At 39.4% G+C, this 15,854-nt stretch overlaps 1 long non-coding RNA gene across 3 annotated transcripts in view; it reads left to right on the forward strand.

Annotated features, from left to right (window-relative positions):
• LOC109461125 (uncharacterized) overlaps positions 1–15,854 on the forward strand; it is a 79,574-nt gene that overhangs the window by 11,556 nt on the left and 52,164 nt on the right. The window contains exons 1-2 of one of the 3 annotated variants that reach the window (XR_002139630.3): positions 4,504–4,741; positions 8,484–8,546. This is a non-coding gene — a long non-coding RNA (uncharacterized LOC109461125). Of the gene's footprint in view, positions 1–4,503; positions 4,742–8,248; positions 8,402–8,483; positions 8,547–15,854 lie in introns of those variants that run through there. The other 2 variants (XR_016018679.1, XR_012493699.2) reach the window with 2 other exon arrangements.

The following is a 15,854-nucleotide window of genomic DNA, read 5'->3' on the forward strand; positions in this document are numbered from 1 at the left end:
CTTTGCACCTACTAAATTGGCTATAATCAGAAAGACAGATAATAACAAGTGTTGGTAAGGAGTGGAGAAATTGGCATTATATTCACAAGTTCTACTCACACTCAAGGGGAGGGAATTATTCAGTAAGTCCTCACATAATGTCTTGTATAAATTCTGCGACTTTAAGTGAAACGAGGTACAACGAAACCAGATTTTACCATTGGCTAATTGATATAAATAAGAGTGAAGTTGCTACAGCATCTCATCAACGTTATAATGAAACTACAGGGCCTTCCTAGGACCTGCTGTGCAGGGCCTGTGCACCAGGGGTGGGAACCTTGGGGACCATCTTAGACTCTGCCCACCACACAGAGTTTTCCTCTGCCCAATTCACTCTTTATCCGTTTGTTCTACTTACTGGGAGATTTCGTCAACTTTATCTTCCAAATCTTGGATTGAGTGTTTTCAAAATTTTGGCAATCATATTTGACTTCTAAGAGTACGTTCATGTTTTATAAAAATTTTTTTATCTAAGATAGCTTGTTTGTAATAACCTCTCTTATCTCTCTGAGTTTAATTTACAGTTCAATTTGTTTTTTATTCTGTACCCTGCACTATTTCCTCAGAATTTGTTTTTTCTCCTGTTTATATGTTTTAGCCTCTGACTTGCACTTTGGCGATGGTCCTTAAATGGTGATTCTTGACTGTCTACTCATATTTAAAAGTTAGTTACAGAGAAGATGATTGGAAGCTCCTCAGGCTTTTATGCTGGTTGGTTTTACTGTACAGTGATTGGACAGGAACACAGCTATTGTTTTAGGGCACTCTGAAATGCCAACTCTCGCAACTGTTCCAGAGAAGAATTCTCCAACATCTTGTAGGGGTAGCTGTCAGTATTCTGAGAGCTGAATGGAGGGAGGGAGCCTTGGTTCCACAATTCAGTGTGCAGGTTTGTATTTAATCTCCTTGCTTTTTGTATCGACCCTCATAGCTGAGACACAGCTGTTTTAAGGTCTTAGGTGAGTAAATCTGTCTTCAGTCAAGGAGTTTCCTGCTTGTGTGGGTTGAGGGAGGGCATTTGAGCTCTAACTTTCTAATGAAGACTGTCAAGGGATCTTTCACCCACATAGAGGGACAAATAGAAGATTAGTGGGGCATAAGCTTAGATAATTTAGGGGTTCCCCTTCAAGAAAAAGAATACAAAATTAGTTACTGGGCTCTGGTAGAGCCTGTGTAAAGGAGTAAAACTTGATTGATGTCACTTCTCACTTTTGCTTTCATAGGGACAAGTGCCTTTAATTTCACAGTGTTCTGGGTGGCGAATTCAATGATTTCTGTGCAGCTACTTCAGTCTCTACTCAGCCACGTCAGTTTCACTTGTCCATCCACTTTCTACATTCAGTTATTTTGTTAACATACCTTTATTTTCTATTATTTTTCTGTTGTTTTAATTTCTTGTGAGTTTTTAAGAGGGAGCAAGGAACAAGGGTGCTTAATTTGTCCAGTTTAACCAGGGCTTCCATAAACTCATTTTAGAGTTGGAAGAAATCATCTAGTTCCGGAATACTTAACTTGGATTTTAAGAGGTCTGTGAACTTTCTCCTCTCCAGAGTATATGCAAAATTTTGTAATAGAAGTGTTTGTGACTATTTTTCTGGGGGGAAGATCTATAACTCTTATCAGCTTCTCAAAAGTTAATACCCCTTGATATTCACCATTGAGGACAGTGCAGTTAAGAGAGATGACGCTCAGACTTCTCCTTGATTCTATGTGTCTGACAATAGAAAAGCCTTGATTCTTAGTGGAGAGGTCACCTAAGGGAAGAATTACTTCAGCTGTGAGCGTTCTGACTCTGGCTTTCCTCAGCATACTCTAGTCCTCTGTTGGGTGTATAAATATGGGCATGTGTTCTGCTTTTGCCTAACTGAAGGCCTTCTTTCTTGTTGAATGATAGTTTTGTCTTCTATTGTGGGGAAGAGACATTTTCCTTGAAAGAATGCTGTCCATGTTTATAAATACAGTAGGGAGATCTCAACTTGCACCTTGCCTGTGTTTATCCCAGGTTTGGCCATCCTGGGACATCTGTGTCTTGGGCTCCCCTAAATTTGCAAGGTCTCCAGGAGTCTATCTATATAGCAGCCTCAGCGTCCTGCTGAGCGATAACGCTTTCTAACGGAATAGAGGCAGCCTGGGATTGGCAGGGAGGAGTGATTTGGGGGCGCGTTGAAGCAGTTTTCATTCAGCTCTTACTCTGCCCAGTTCCCACAGATCCCCGTCTACATGCTAGGAAAGACCTAGTGAGTAAAATCTCAAAGAGATGTTTGTATGAAAATCTCTGGAACATTGGAAGAATACAGCATTGTTGTTTGGGGATCCACATAACAACTTAAGACTGAACTCATGAAAAGTTATTCCCTACTTTGGTGGTATTGTGACACACTATTGGGTTTTTTTTGTTTGTTTGTTTGTTTTGACAGCTTCAGAGTGCTTTTATGGCAAAGGTGAGAGTCTCAGAGGACTTGGCACTCATCTTAGGGAGTCAGGAAACCAGGAAAATAGTGTTTGTTGTTTGGTACCTGGAAGAACTGTAATCATTGCTTGTGAGACACCTCCTAGAGAGGGGAGGAGGCATTTCAGGTCTTGAAATTGCTAGGCATTCCTATTGCAAGCCTCTTATTTGGTTGAGCAGGGGAAACATGGGATACATATAGAATGTGTAAAGGCTCCTATGGCTAGAGATGAGGCATGTCCTTTTACGTTTTGAATTCAGGTATGCTATCTCATTAAACACTCAGTAGTGAGAATGATCTTCAAGTATCATTGACTCTCAAGTCCTTTGATGATAGGATTTGAATTTCACCAAAAGGAAGAGCTGTGATTTGCTTATGGATCATTTCCCACAGAGCCAGGTTGCCAACAGAATCATCATATGTCACTATCTGGAGATAGACCCCTCTGTGGGTCTGTCTAAGTCTTCACTAAAATCAGTAAGAAGGTGTGAAGTGTAAGGGGTGTGGGGCTGTGTACCCCACAACTTAGAAACCCCGAGGAGCAGTTCTGCCTTTGTGCTGCCAGCAACAGCCCTCCCGGGGGGAGGGGGGGTTAACAAATTGCTTGGCTCTTTGGAAGGGGCAGTAACCTCCCCAGTGGGAGAAATCTGCTAATCCCTTAGTTTCTCTGATGGCAGGTCTGGAAAGAATCTGTTGAGAAGATAGTTGTTACCTTGACAGCAGGAGTGCAGCATGCGTGTGTCTCTCCTGGTCCCCATGTGATCTTTGCTGTGACGTTTGTACCTGCACGAGATTCAGGAAGGCGGAGACAGCCCGAGTGGATCCCTTATGCCCCCCAGGAGGCTGAGCTGGGCCCCCGGGGGGCAGTGTGCACTCTCCCTTTGCCACACTCAGAAGTCAACTGATGGGACCAGAGTGGGAACTCAGGGAAGACAGAATGATTCCTGATATGGGCGAAGTACTGGGTAAGTAAGGGTGCCCGCACTTTCAACAAACCAATCATCTAAAATGCTTCTCAACATTGGGCAAATGTAAGAGGATGACTATCTCCCTTTTCCAAGTAGCCGTGTGTGTTGCCGGACAGTTCTCAACATCGCATCTGAATCATCTCAGGTGTTTTCACCGTCCTTGCCTTTCTCACTTTCATTATTTGTTCTTTCTCCTTGTATTCAAACATTTCGTAAATTGAGGATTGTTTCAGCTTATAAGTATTCAGGGATGAGTTGGGGACATTTCTAGATTTGAGGCCGATTCTGTGGTCACCATTGCTCAGCTCCTCATTTCACCTGGATTTATACACTTAGTCATCCTGCTGCAGGCATGTCGCCACCTCTCCTTTTATACCATCAGGTTTCAGAGTAGAATTCTAGCTATTATACAAAGTTCCATATAAAACAAGCTGCAGTGTTCTATGTTTCTCATCGTTTATAATTGAAGAAGTTGTCTTCATGATATATTCATAAGTGGATATATTTGATCATTTGCAGTTTCTTCCTCCCTTCTGTCCCTCTTCCTGTTCCTTCTTTTCTTAACCAAAAATCCTCTTAGAAAATTCCTTATCTTAGAGGGATGTGAAAACATTGAGAAGAATGATCTAATTCAAACTTGTGTTTTATTTTATTATGTTTTTTTTTCTCCCTCTGAAGCACAAATCTTTCCTAAGCATGCTCTCTTTCACAGCAGCAAGCTATGGCGACCTGAACATCTCAGCCTTTCCCACCCTGGGAGCACAAAAGCGTTCACCTCTCAGTTGCTGTGCAGCCCACCTACCCATTACGGTCCCTGTGGAGTTCCCCTCCTCCATGGAGTTGTGGAAATTCCCCCACAAGATGCTTTTAATTTATCCATGCAGAACTGGGGCTAGAGCTCACTCCTGGGGCTTCCTAGACTCTATTGCCACAGCTGCCAAAACTGGAATTCTGCTGTTGCTACTGCAGTCTAGCTGCAGATCCCCGTGAAAGGCTGAGCGCCGCTGCTCCACTGGTGCCGGCATGCCACAGAGCTGTCACCGCTGCCTTGGTGTGGTTCTCATCTCAGGCACCTCCGCCAGTGGCACTTTTGCAAAGCGAGAGAAAGAATGCTCCCTTGTTCCACATTAATGTGAAGACAAAAGGTTCTAGGACAGTCTTAGTTATCCTGAAAGCACAATGAGTTAGACACACACAGTGCTTTCTTCTAGTGCAACTGCATTGCTTCTGCTGCAGCCAGAACTTCCACCAGGAACTCTGCTGTTGCAGGTGCCTTCGAGCCTGGTAAGCTGGGATTTGGCTGCCACCAACACCTTCTCATTTGGGATTCCTGCTAATATCTTGGTCAATTCTGTTTTGAGAATGAAAAGCAGAATGTTTTGGGAATGGTGGGAAGGCCTGGGCCCCCAAATTTCGAAGTTGTGAGACAGTTGTTAATTCATATGCACAGGGCTCAAACATGCTCCTGGAATGCCCGGGTCCCCTTGGGTTCTGTTATCAGTTGCTAAATTCAACTGCCCTCCAACTCTTAGGTCCTTTTGCTGAATTACTGCATCAGATACCTTGCTCCCTTTGGTAAATTTTCTATTGTCGCTGATTTTATTTGAGGTTCCCCCAATTAATCAGACATAGTTGTATGTGTGTGGAACCTAACTGGGGTCAGGATTTAATTATTTTCCCAAGACGGTCCACAATCTCAAGTAATCCAGTTTATTTTAAGAGAGTCTCTGTCTGTAAGAGGGTTGAAGGGTGGTGGGGTCCTCGTTCTCCCTGACTTGCATGCCTCTGAGTCTCAGCTCCAGCCCAACCAAAGCTCTGCATTTTCAGCCAGTTATAGTTCAGGTTTCAAACATTTTATTTACCTGTAGCTCCCCCATCCACAGGACACTAGCTTTTGCTCTCCCTCTCTCCTCCCAGGCCTTATCTAACCAGTACTGGTCATCTTCGCATCCCTAGCATGCCTGCTCAGACCAGGCCCCGAACTTCTCTCTGTTCTTCGCATTGGTCAATCTCTTTTCCATGGCCTTCTTTCTTTTTCCTCAGAAAGAGAGTATAAATTACATATAAATACATTCCTCATGTCACAGTACATAATTATCTATTTTTCATAACTTTTTCCACCTCAGTTGTTCAGTTCAAATGATAAACTATTTCAAATATTCAGGAATCTATAGAAACTAATATAAGAAATACCACGTAGCCAGTGCCTACATTTAACAAATGTGAACATTTGGCCATCTTAGCTTCAGATATTTTGAAATAAATACAACATTACAGATATAAAAGTCCTGTACTTAACTTCTCCCTAGCCCATAACTCCCCAAGTCCCCCAGAAGTAACCATTCCTGAAGTACATTTCTTTCCTTCCCATCAATGTTTTATGCATTTTGTTTACGTGTATGTATCCATATCTAGACATAATATTTTATGGGTTTAAAGATTAAATGTATGACATTATTCAGTACATAACATATTCCAACTTGATTTCTTCATTCAAACTTAAGTTTTTCATATTTTCTTACATGTTGATACATTAGATGTTATTCTTTGTTTTAACTACTATAGAGCTCACATTTGAGAATATATCCATTTCTCAATTGATAGGCTAGATAGCTACTTTGAAAAATAAGCTCCCTTCTTTCTCACTCTTCCAACTTTTGCCATACTACCCCTGAACAATTTTATTATTACTTCCTGATTCTGATTATTGGTTCAATTCTAGAAGCCTTCTTACCTTTTTTGGCTTTAATGTTGAAGGAAGTCGATGGATACTTGAACTAAAAAACAGGGTAGCTCAAGGATGAGAAAGGAGTATGAAGTTATAAGCTCTGAAATGATGACATGAAGATGATCAAAGGGATTATATAAGATTGGCAAAGATGCTATAACTGAGACAGCGAAAGCATGGGGGCTCTTGGGGAAGACAGCCCACGTTGGTATTCCAGCTTCACTCCTTCCTAGCCATGTGAGCTTGGTAATTCTCTCTAAACGTCTAAAAACTCTCTAAATCTCAAATCATGGATAGCTTATGAATTGCTTTGAGCATGAAATAAAATAATTCATGTAAGGCTTGTAGTGCAGTGTCTGTCACAGGGTAAGTATTCTGTTCATCTTGGCTAAGAGAAATAGTCATTGCTTACTTGAATGCAGATACCTCTATTTTGATAGTGGGGTCTATGTGGGGATCTAGCTCTGCTTCTTGGATGGAGGGGTGTGTGTGTGTGTGTGTGTGTGTGTGTGTGTGTGTGTGTGTGTGTTCAGGGAGGGATGGAGAGGGGATTACTGTAGAATTTATAATCTCAGGCATATATAGAAGATCTCCCCACTCCTGCTTCATAGGTGAGATAGACCTTTAGATGTGTTGAGGATTCTATATTAATTCAAGGAAATTGTTCAATATTCTAACATCTTCTAAGACCACTATCAATAATGAAATATAAAGATTGTGTTGAAATATGTTCTGTAAAAATAAGTTCAATCATCCCACTACATTAAATATAGTTTAAGATGGACTTTTCATATGTATGTTTTAACTTATCTGAGGACTCCAAGAATCTATTCAATTCTGTTAAACCCATCTCTGAATGAAACTTTTTATTAGAAAATAAATATGTATGTAAGCAGATAAAGGTAGTGATAGACCATCAGGTTCAGGGGGGAAACTGTGGCTTGAGAGATTTTAGTGACTCCGTTTTCAGTCTCATGAAATCTGACTTGTATTATTGCTCCTTGAAGGCATTATTCAGCCAAATACACACAGATGCTATTGAAAGAGACAAGGATTGTTCTTGGCTGGGGAAAATGCTAAGTAAGGCGAAAGGTGGAATGGGAACCTCTTCAGAGTAGCTATTTCTTCCCAAGTCTCAAATTAATAAGTGTTATTCAGAGATTGGTTATTTCAAATGACTCTACTAAGACAAAACAGAGATTGTGATGCATGTAGCCAGAGACACAGAAGGAAATGGTGCCAAATAGGGGTGTTGAACACAAGAAACATTTAAACAGATGGTCGTTCATTGTGGAAATATTTTAAACAGTGATGCACTAATCCTGAGGATGAACTGAGGAGGTATGTCGGTTAAGCGCCAAACTCTCGTGTAGCCAGCAATACTCAGTTCTTATTCTCTTTAACCTATGGGCATTCTGAAATTTTCATTTCTTTCACGAGGATAGAAAATAAAGAGATAGGAGCTTTCGGAAATACTGCTTATCTCTCTTAGGACCTGGCTCCTAACACTAATTTTATAGCTGTTTTCCAAAACTTCATGCATTATGCAAAGACTTTCCTCTCCCAAATACAATGATGTTTGTAATACCAACTAAGATACATGAAATTTTTTGCTGCATTTGTACCATAGATATTAAATCCCTGAGGACTGCATATGGACTGTGTATATAAACTACTCAGTAAGACAATATAAAGATGATTTTCATTAAAGGATACGTGATAATGTACACATGTAAATGGGAACCAGCAGTCTGCTAAATAAGGATAATCTGGACATAATTTCTATATAAAGATCCATTTTTGGTATGAGTTTTTCTTAGAGAATTCAGATCCTTATGTTTGATGGATTTCAATAAATTTACATTTTTCTATATTTCAATAGGAATCTATTTTTCCAACATTTTGTTACAGGCACTCTTTCATTTGACAAGCACTTTACAATGAATATTTGTATTTATATATTTCATATCCCAGTAAGAGATTAGGAGTAGATAGCTTTACAGAAGTTCTTACAGAGATTTGCTGAGACAAATTTCTTATATTTTTTTCTAGGAAGAAATCTTTGATTTTTATTTTTCTTCCAGTTAATGGAAATGTGTACATCATATTACCTCAGCAATAAGAATGCAGAACTGTAAAAAAAGAATGTGACGAATAGAACATGAGAGAGGGTCAAGAAGCGAAGAAATGAAAAACAGATTTTTATATGGATTTAGGTATCATGAGGTATCATACTCTCAATAAAAATTTTTATATTGTTTGAGATTCATCAGGTAATTGTTATTTTTCTTCTTACAGATACCCATACCTGTTTCATAACCTCCCCTGGCTGGAAACCTGAGCACTGATGCTTGACCTATTGTAAGTCAGAAAGTCATGTATGGAAAAGAACAGCTTTTCGTTTTAAACTCTTTCCTTTCTTTACTGAGAGAGAGAGAGAGAGAGAGAGAGAGAGAGAGAGAGAGAGAGAGAGAGAGAGAGTTTTAAATCATAAATGGTTAGAAACAAAAGAGCCTTTTTGTTTCTGTGAGCAAATGTCTGACCTTGTTCTGAATTGATAAACTGCATAGGTCTAACTTTACTAATTTAAACTCCCAGAGTTCCTCTTGTGATATTGGTGAGTACTCAATAAATCATTGCTATTGTTGTTGATGAATATAGGTAACAAAAGAATGTGGAGATGCATTTTTCCCTTTTGTGGCTTGATAATAAAAAAGTTTCCTTTTCAAACCGTTGTAGGGACACATCTATTTGTAGGTCTTATAACTGTCGGTCTTTTATGCCTCCTATTATAATTTGGTCTAGACACAATAGTTTTTAATCTTCACATGGAAACACATTGGAGAAAAGTAATGAGACACCATTTGGAATTGTTGGCAACATTAAATGTTTAAAAAAATGAAGTCACAAAAGCAGGAGAACAAAAGACCTCATCCTGGCTGATGAGATGATTTAACCAGCAGCTGGTGTTGGCACCAAAATATCAGCCAGACTGTTAAAAAAAATCTCAGGGGCTGGTAACTCTGCCCTCTGTGGGGAAAAGATATAAAATGTATCCCTCATTATACTTTTGGTACACAGATTTACCTTATGGATGTGTAATTGGAAGAAAAATATGAGGATATGGCATTGCACGAAAAGCCAAGAGTGGGACACACAGTATTAAGTGGCGTGGTCTTTCTACAACAGATTTTTATTCTTTGCAGTTTGGGAGGCAGTCAGTGTCAAGTCTTATATTATCACAGTGCCTCCTCCTGCCTACATCTAAGCTCCCTTGGCTCACATATTGATGTTCAGAGGGAAAGAGCCCAGGGAAAACGGATTGGAAAAGTACTCATAGTTATTGTAAAGTGCCTCTGCAGTGTGGAGTGGCACGTACAATATCTTTCTCCAAACACCAAGCAGTGTGTGTCTATTTTTGGCATCACATTTATAAATGGGGCTCATGCTTATTGTGATACAGAAAAAAAAAATGCTTTCAAGATTTACATTCAGCTGTACAGTTTTATAATATTTTAGGCTGCAGTATTTTTATAGATGATGCTAATTTGGTAGTGAGGTTTATTAGCTATGTGAGTCTAAGCCCTTAGTACATGTAAGGATATATGGTCAGCGGAAGCTCTGAGAGTATTTTGTGACAAATCCCCATATGCTAATAAGGAGTATTAACCACACACAGTGAGGTTAATGAAGTTCTCTATTCTCTGTACTTTTTAATTAATTTTTTGCACTTTTTGGATTATAAGAAGCTGGGTATTTTGTGCACATGTCCAGCTCGTGTGACAGTCTTCATTCTCCCAGGACAAGAAAGATTTCTTTCTATTTTTGCAGTCTTTAATGAAGTCCCCCAAAGCCAAATTCTCCATTTTCCAGCTTGAGTTGGTTGACTTTTGTTTTATATATACCCATCAGTTTCAATGGACAGGTTAAAGTTAGAGAATGAAATTTTTTTTAACCTATGGAATCAGACTTGTTTCAAATTGTTGACCAGTAAAACAATTTGTGTTCATATCAAACACTTTATATAATAAGAGATTCCTGTTTGATCAGCATAATTTTTGTTTTTTTAAAGATTTTTATTGGGGAAGGGGAACAGGACTTTATTGGGGAACAGTGTATACTTCCAGGACTTTTTTCCAACTCAAGTTGTTGTCCTTTCAATCTTAGTTGTGGAGGGTGCCGTTCAGCTTCAAGTTGTTGTCCTTTCAGTCTTAGTTGTGGAGGGCGCAGCTCAGCTCCAGGTTCAGGTCCAGTTGCCATTGTTAGTTGTAGGGGGCGCAGCCCACCATACCTTGAGGGAGTCGAACTGGCAGCCTTGTGGTTGAGATGATGCGCTCCAACGAACTGAGCCATCCGGGAGCTCAGCGGCAGCTCAGCTCAAGGTGCCGTGTTCAATCTTAGTTGCAGGGGGCAGAGCCCACCATCCCTTGTGGGACTCGAGGAGTTGAACCGGCAACCTTGTGGTTGAGAGCCCACTGGCCCATGTGGGAATTGAACCGGCAGCGTTGGGAGTTAGGAGCACCGACCTCCAATCGCCTGAGCCACCGGGCCAGCCCAACATAATCTTCTTTGAAGAGTGTTGTGAACTTAACTATATTAAGTAGGGGTTCTTAACATCACCCTGAGCTTTTGGGATCTGGCAAATTTGAATCCCTACTGCTGTGTGAAACCTTTATGTACTACGCTTTATGTGATGCAATAGCCAGTGAACAGCAAATAAAACCCTACATCCTGAAAAAGATCAATGGGCAGAGCATTTGATCACAAAAGAGCAGAAATGAATTTCAGGAGGGATGCTAAAGGCAAGATGGCCCTGCAGAGCTCTGCCAAGATTTCAGTGACCCTAGGACAACCAAGGCAATGAAGGGACTGTGCTCTATTACACAGACAGCACAAGGGCAAGGAGTCTTGGTTATTTAGCAAAAAAAAAAAAAAAAAAAAAAAAAAAGGTAGGTTTTTTTATTTAGCTGCTTCCTAATAGTGGCTGGACTTTGTGATCTTTGCATTTGCCGTCTTTTGCTCGTTTGCTCAATTGCTCATCGATTGCACAGGTTTTGTTTGGAAGATGTTTGAGTCTCACTGACTGCCCTCATCTTCCATCATTACTTATCCAGCGGCTGATACATCCTGAGCACTATGTTAGGGCTGGATATATAATTGTGAACAAGATGGACATGGCTTTTGCCTTCAGGGAGCTTGTGTTTTAGTGGGGAAGATAAAAAAATCCGACAACTAGTTATAATAATGCATAATGAGGTATGTGAAAAAGAAGGTACAGAGTTCAATAGGTGCACTTAAAGGAGAACCCAGTGTAATCTAGAGGTCAGACCAGGTCTCCTGGGAAGGCATATGTAGGCAGAGACCTGAAGGATAAGTAGGAATCTGCTAGTAAAAGTAAGGGAAAATGCCATATAGAAAGGACAGTGTGTATGAAGTGGTGAAATTGAGAGATATTTTGGCATAGTTGAGCAACTTGAGCATAGAAGGAAGACTAAAATGGAAGGTCTAGAGGGTTTCTGTTTCTTTCTCTCCCTTCCCATACCCTACAGTATGAGGTGGGTATGAGGGAGGTGGCGAGAAGGTTTCGATGGGAACAATGATTTAAATTTTGGCAGGAGGAAAAACTTCATTGGAAGTGGGAAGTAGGTCTCCAGAAATGCATCGTGGGAATAGGAATTGACTCACAAGGCAGAGAATTAGGTTTGATTAGGGTTAAGTTATCCATATAATGTGGCTGCTAATGTTGCTGGAGAGTAAAGTGAAGAAGAAACAGCTGAGAATCAATAGAATGTAGAAACAACTGAGATCACTTGGATAGTATGTGTAGAGAATGAAGACTTAAAAAGAAACTTGAAGGACATTGACATTTAGTTGACAGAGGAAAAGCTGCAAAGATTGGGAAGGAGAGGCCAGAAAGAGAGCAGAAAAACTAGTAAACTGTGGTTTGTCACAGAAGTAACGGTAAGAGTCCTTTTAGGGTTGGGACTCACCTCAGGATTCAAAATTTAAGGGGGTACCAAAAAACCCAGTAATTAAGATCAACAATATTTTAATATTATATATATATATATATATATATATATATATATATATATATATATATATATATATATATATATATAAAACCTAAGTCAATGCAAAAGATCCATATGAGCAAAACATCAAACTTTTAAATAGAGACAAAATCAGAATTACTGAATTTTCCTTTTGCCTCAGGCATCAGAAAGGCTCAGGACACTATGACACTATTAGATTTAGAAATCTTTTATATTTAGAAGTTTGATATTTTGTTCATATAAGAAAGAAGGGAGTGATAAACTTTGTCATATGTGGCTGAGAAGTCGGTCAAGAAACGGGTTGATATCAGTCCATTGGATTTAGGGACAAGCTATTGTTATTGGATCTTCTCTCTACCTTGTTTTAATAAACCACAATGGAGGTTATCTTACTGTCTCTACAAACGTAATCACTACCTCCTAAAAAGCCAAATCCCTTTCTGAATTAGGAGATTGTATAAACACAAATGTATTTTTTTCTTTAAAAGTTGTTTTGTTTTTATTCTGGTAAAATACATGTAGCATAAAAATTACCATCTTAACTGTTTTTAAGTGTACAGTTCAACAATATTAAGTATTTCATGTTGTTGTGCAAACATCACCATCATCCATATCCAGAACTGTTTTTGTCTTGCAAAACTGAAACTCTATACCCATTAAAAAACTTTTTTGATTTAAACTCTCTTTTGTTTGATATTAGTATAGCATCTCCTGCTCTCTTTTGGTTACCATTTGCGTGGACTATCTTTTTCCTATCCTTTCACTTTCAGCCTATTAGTGTCTTTGGACCTAAAGTGAGTCCTTGTAGACAGCATATAGTCGGATCATTTTCCCCCATTTTGCCATTCTCTTGTCTTTTATTGGACAATTTAATCCATTTACATTTAAAGTAATAACTGTTAAGGAGGGACTTCTTTCTTTTTTGCTATTTATTTTCTATATACCTTATAGTTTTCTTTTTGTCTCTCATTTTCCACGCTGAGAGCTGAAATTGACTAAAATTAACCACAAATTGCATACAAGCCTTCCCTTGGAAGTTGCAAGCCTTCAGTAGACTCCAGAGTTTCAAAATAGTCACATCAGACAGATTCTGCCAGTGTAATTGTTATCTGGGTGGGGAGACAGATTCTTGGTGCTTCCTATTCCAACCTTTTTTCCAGGATCCTTTCTAAGTATACGTTTTTAACTTCATGGTATCTTTCATGTTGACTTTAAAGTGAAATGAAATAATTCCTCAGTTTTATGAATTCTTCTTTTTTTTTTCCATGCTCATTTTAATTTTTAGAGATTTAATTAATTAATTAATTTATTTATTTATTTATTTCTCCCCTTTCTTCTGTCTCCCCACCCCAATCTTGTTTAAGCCGTTGTTTCTCAGTCTAGTTGTGTAGGACACAGCTCCCTGTGTAAGACACAGCTCCCTGGCCCATGCTGGTATTATGAGCCTTGTGCACCCCCTTGGCTGAGGCAGTTGGTCATCTGTTAGCCGCTCACAGCAGCTTACCACAGCTCTCACCGGCTGCCAGCCCCTCAGGATGGTTACCAGCCACTCATGCTGGCCACCGGCAGCTCATGGCAGCACATGGTAGCCCACGGCAGCATACAGCAGCCCATGGCCGCTCACGTCCACCTCTGGCTGCTCATGGCAGCCCAGCTCCAGGGAGAGCTATTGTTCACAATCTTAGCTGCAGAGGGAGCAGCTCACTGGCCCATTGGGAATCGAACCAATGACCTTGGTGTTAGGAGCCCGGTGTTTCAACCACCTGAGCCACCAGGCTGGCCCAAGAGATTTTTATTAAAAATATAATTAGCATACAATATTTTATTAAGTTCAGGTATACACAATAGTTGTTCAACATTTATATGCCTGAAGAAGTGATCACCATGATTAAGTCCAGCCACCATCTGAAACCATACTACACTATCACAATATTATTGACTGTATTCCCCATGCTGTACATTACATCCCTGTAACTTATTTGTTTTACACCTGGAAATTTGGACCACTTATTGCCCTTCCACTTTCCCCCCTTTTAATATTTTATTTACAGTTGACATTCAATATTATTTTATATTAATTTCAGGTATATAGCTTAGTGGTTACACATTTATATAATTTGAGAAGTGATCCCCCTGGACTAGTCTAGTACCCACCAGTCACTATACATAGTTATTACCATATTATTGACTATATTCGCTATGCTTTGCTTTACATCCCCATGACTATTTTGTAACTACCAATTTGTACTTTAATGCCTTCCCCTTTTTCACCCTGCTCCCCAACCCTTCTCCCATCTATCACCCTGATAAATCTAGTACCCATTTGACACCATACATAGTTAATTACAATATTATTGACAATATTCCTTATGCTATACCCTACATCTCTATGACTACTGTGTAACAACCAATTTGTACTTCTTAATCCCTTCCTCTTTTTCACTCATTCCCTTAACACCCCTCCCATCTGGCAACCATGAAAATGTTCTATCTAAGAGTCTGTTTCTGTTTTGTTTGTTTATTTTGTTCTTTAGGTTCCACACATAAGCGAAATCACATTGCATCTGTCTTTACTGTCTCACATACTCCACTCAGCACAATACCCTCCAGGTCCATCCATGCTGTTGCAGATGGCAAGAACCCATTCCCTTCCATCACGGAGCCATATTCCACTGTATATATGTACCATCCCCTCTTTATCCATTCTTCTATCAATGGACATCCAGGCTGCCTCCACATCTTGGCCATTGTAAACAATGCTGCTATGGACATATGGATGCACACATCCCCTCAAAGTAGCATTTTGGGTTTCTTTGTATAAGTACCAGGAAGTGGGATTACTGGATCCTTCTTTGTCTCTTGTTATAGCCTTTGTTTTAAAGTCTATTTTGTCTCGTAAAACCTACTCCAGATTTTTTGTCTGTTTATTTCCATTTTCATGAAATAACTTTTTCCATCCCTTTACTTTAAGTCTCTGTGTGTCTTTCAATCTAAAGTGAGTCTCTTGTAGGCAGCATATGTAAGGGTTTTGTTTTCTTATCCAATCAGCCACCCTCTGCTTTTGATTGGAGCATTTAATCACTTACATTGATAGATAAGTAGTTATTGCCATATTGCTTATCTTTTTCTTTTTGTTTTTCATCTTAAAGAAATCCCTATAACATTCCTTGTAATACTGGTTTGGTGGTGATAAACTTTAATTTTTTCTCGTCTGGGAAGCTCTTTATCTGTCCTTTGATTTTAAATGATAGGCTTGCTGGGTAGAGTATCCTTATTTGTAGGTACTTGTTTTTCATCACTTTGAATATTTCATGCCTATCGTTTCTGTCCTGAAAAATTTCTGTTTAGAAATCAGCTGACAGTCTTGTGGGAGCTCCTTTAAAGGTAACTAACTGCTTTTCTTTTGCTGCTTTTTAAGATTCTCTCTGTCTTTAACCTTTGCCATTTTAACTATAATGTGTCTTGGTGTGGGCCTGTTTGGGTTCATTTTGTTTGCGATTCTCTGCGTTTCCTTGTCTTGTATGGCTATTTCCTTCACCAGGTTGGGAAAGTTTTCATTCCTTATTTCTTCAAATAGATTCTCAATTTCTTGTTTTCTCTCTTCTCCTTCTTG

Source organism: Rhinolophus sinicus, chromosome 1 (assembly GCF_057876585.1).
Source record: "Rhinolophus sinicus isolate RSI-liver-muscle chromosome 1, RSI-T2T, whole genome shotgun sequence".
In the NCBI taxonomy this organism is placed as follows: domain Eukaryota; kingdom Metazoa; phylum Chordata; class Mammalia; order Chiroptera; family Rhinolophidae; genus Rhinolophus; species Rhinolophus sinicus.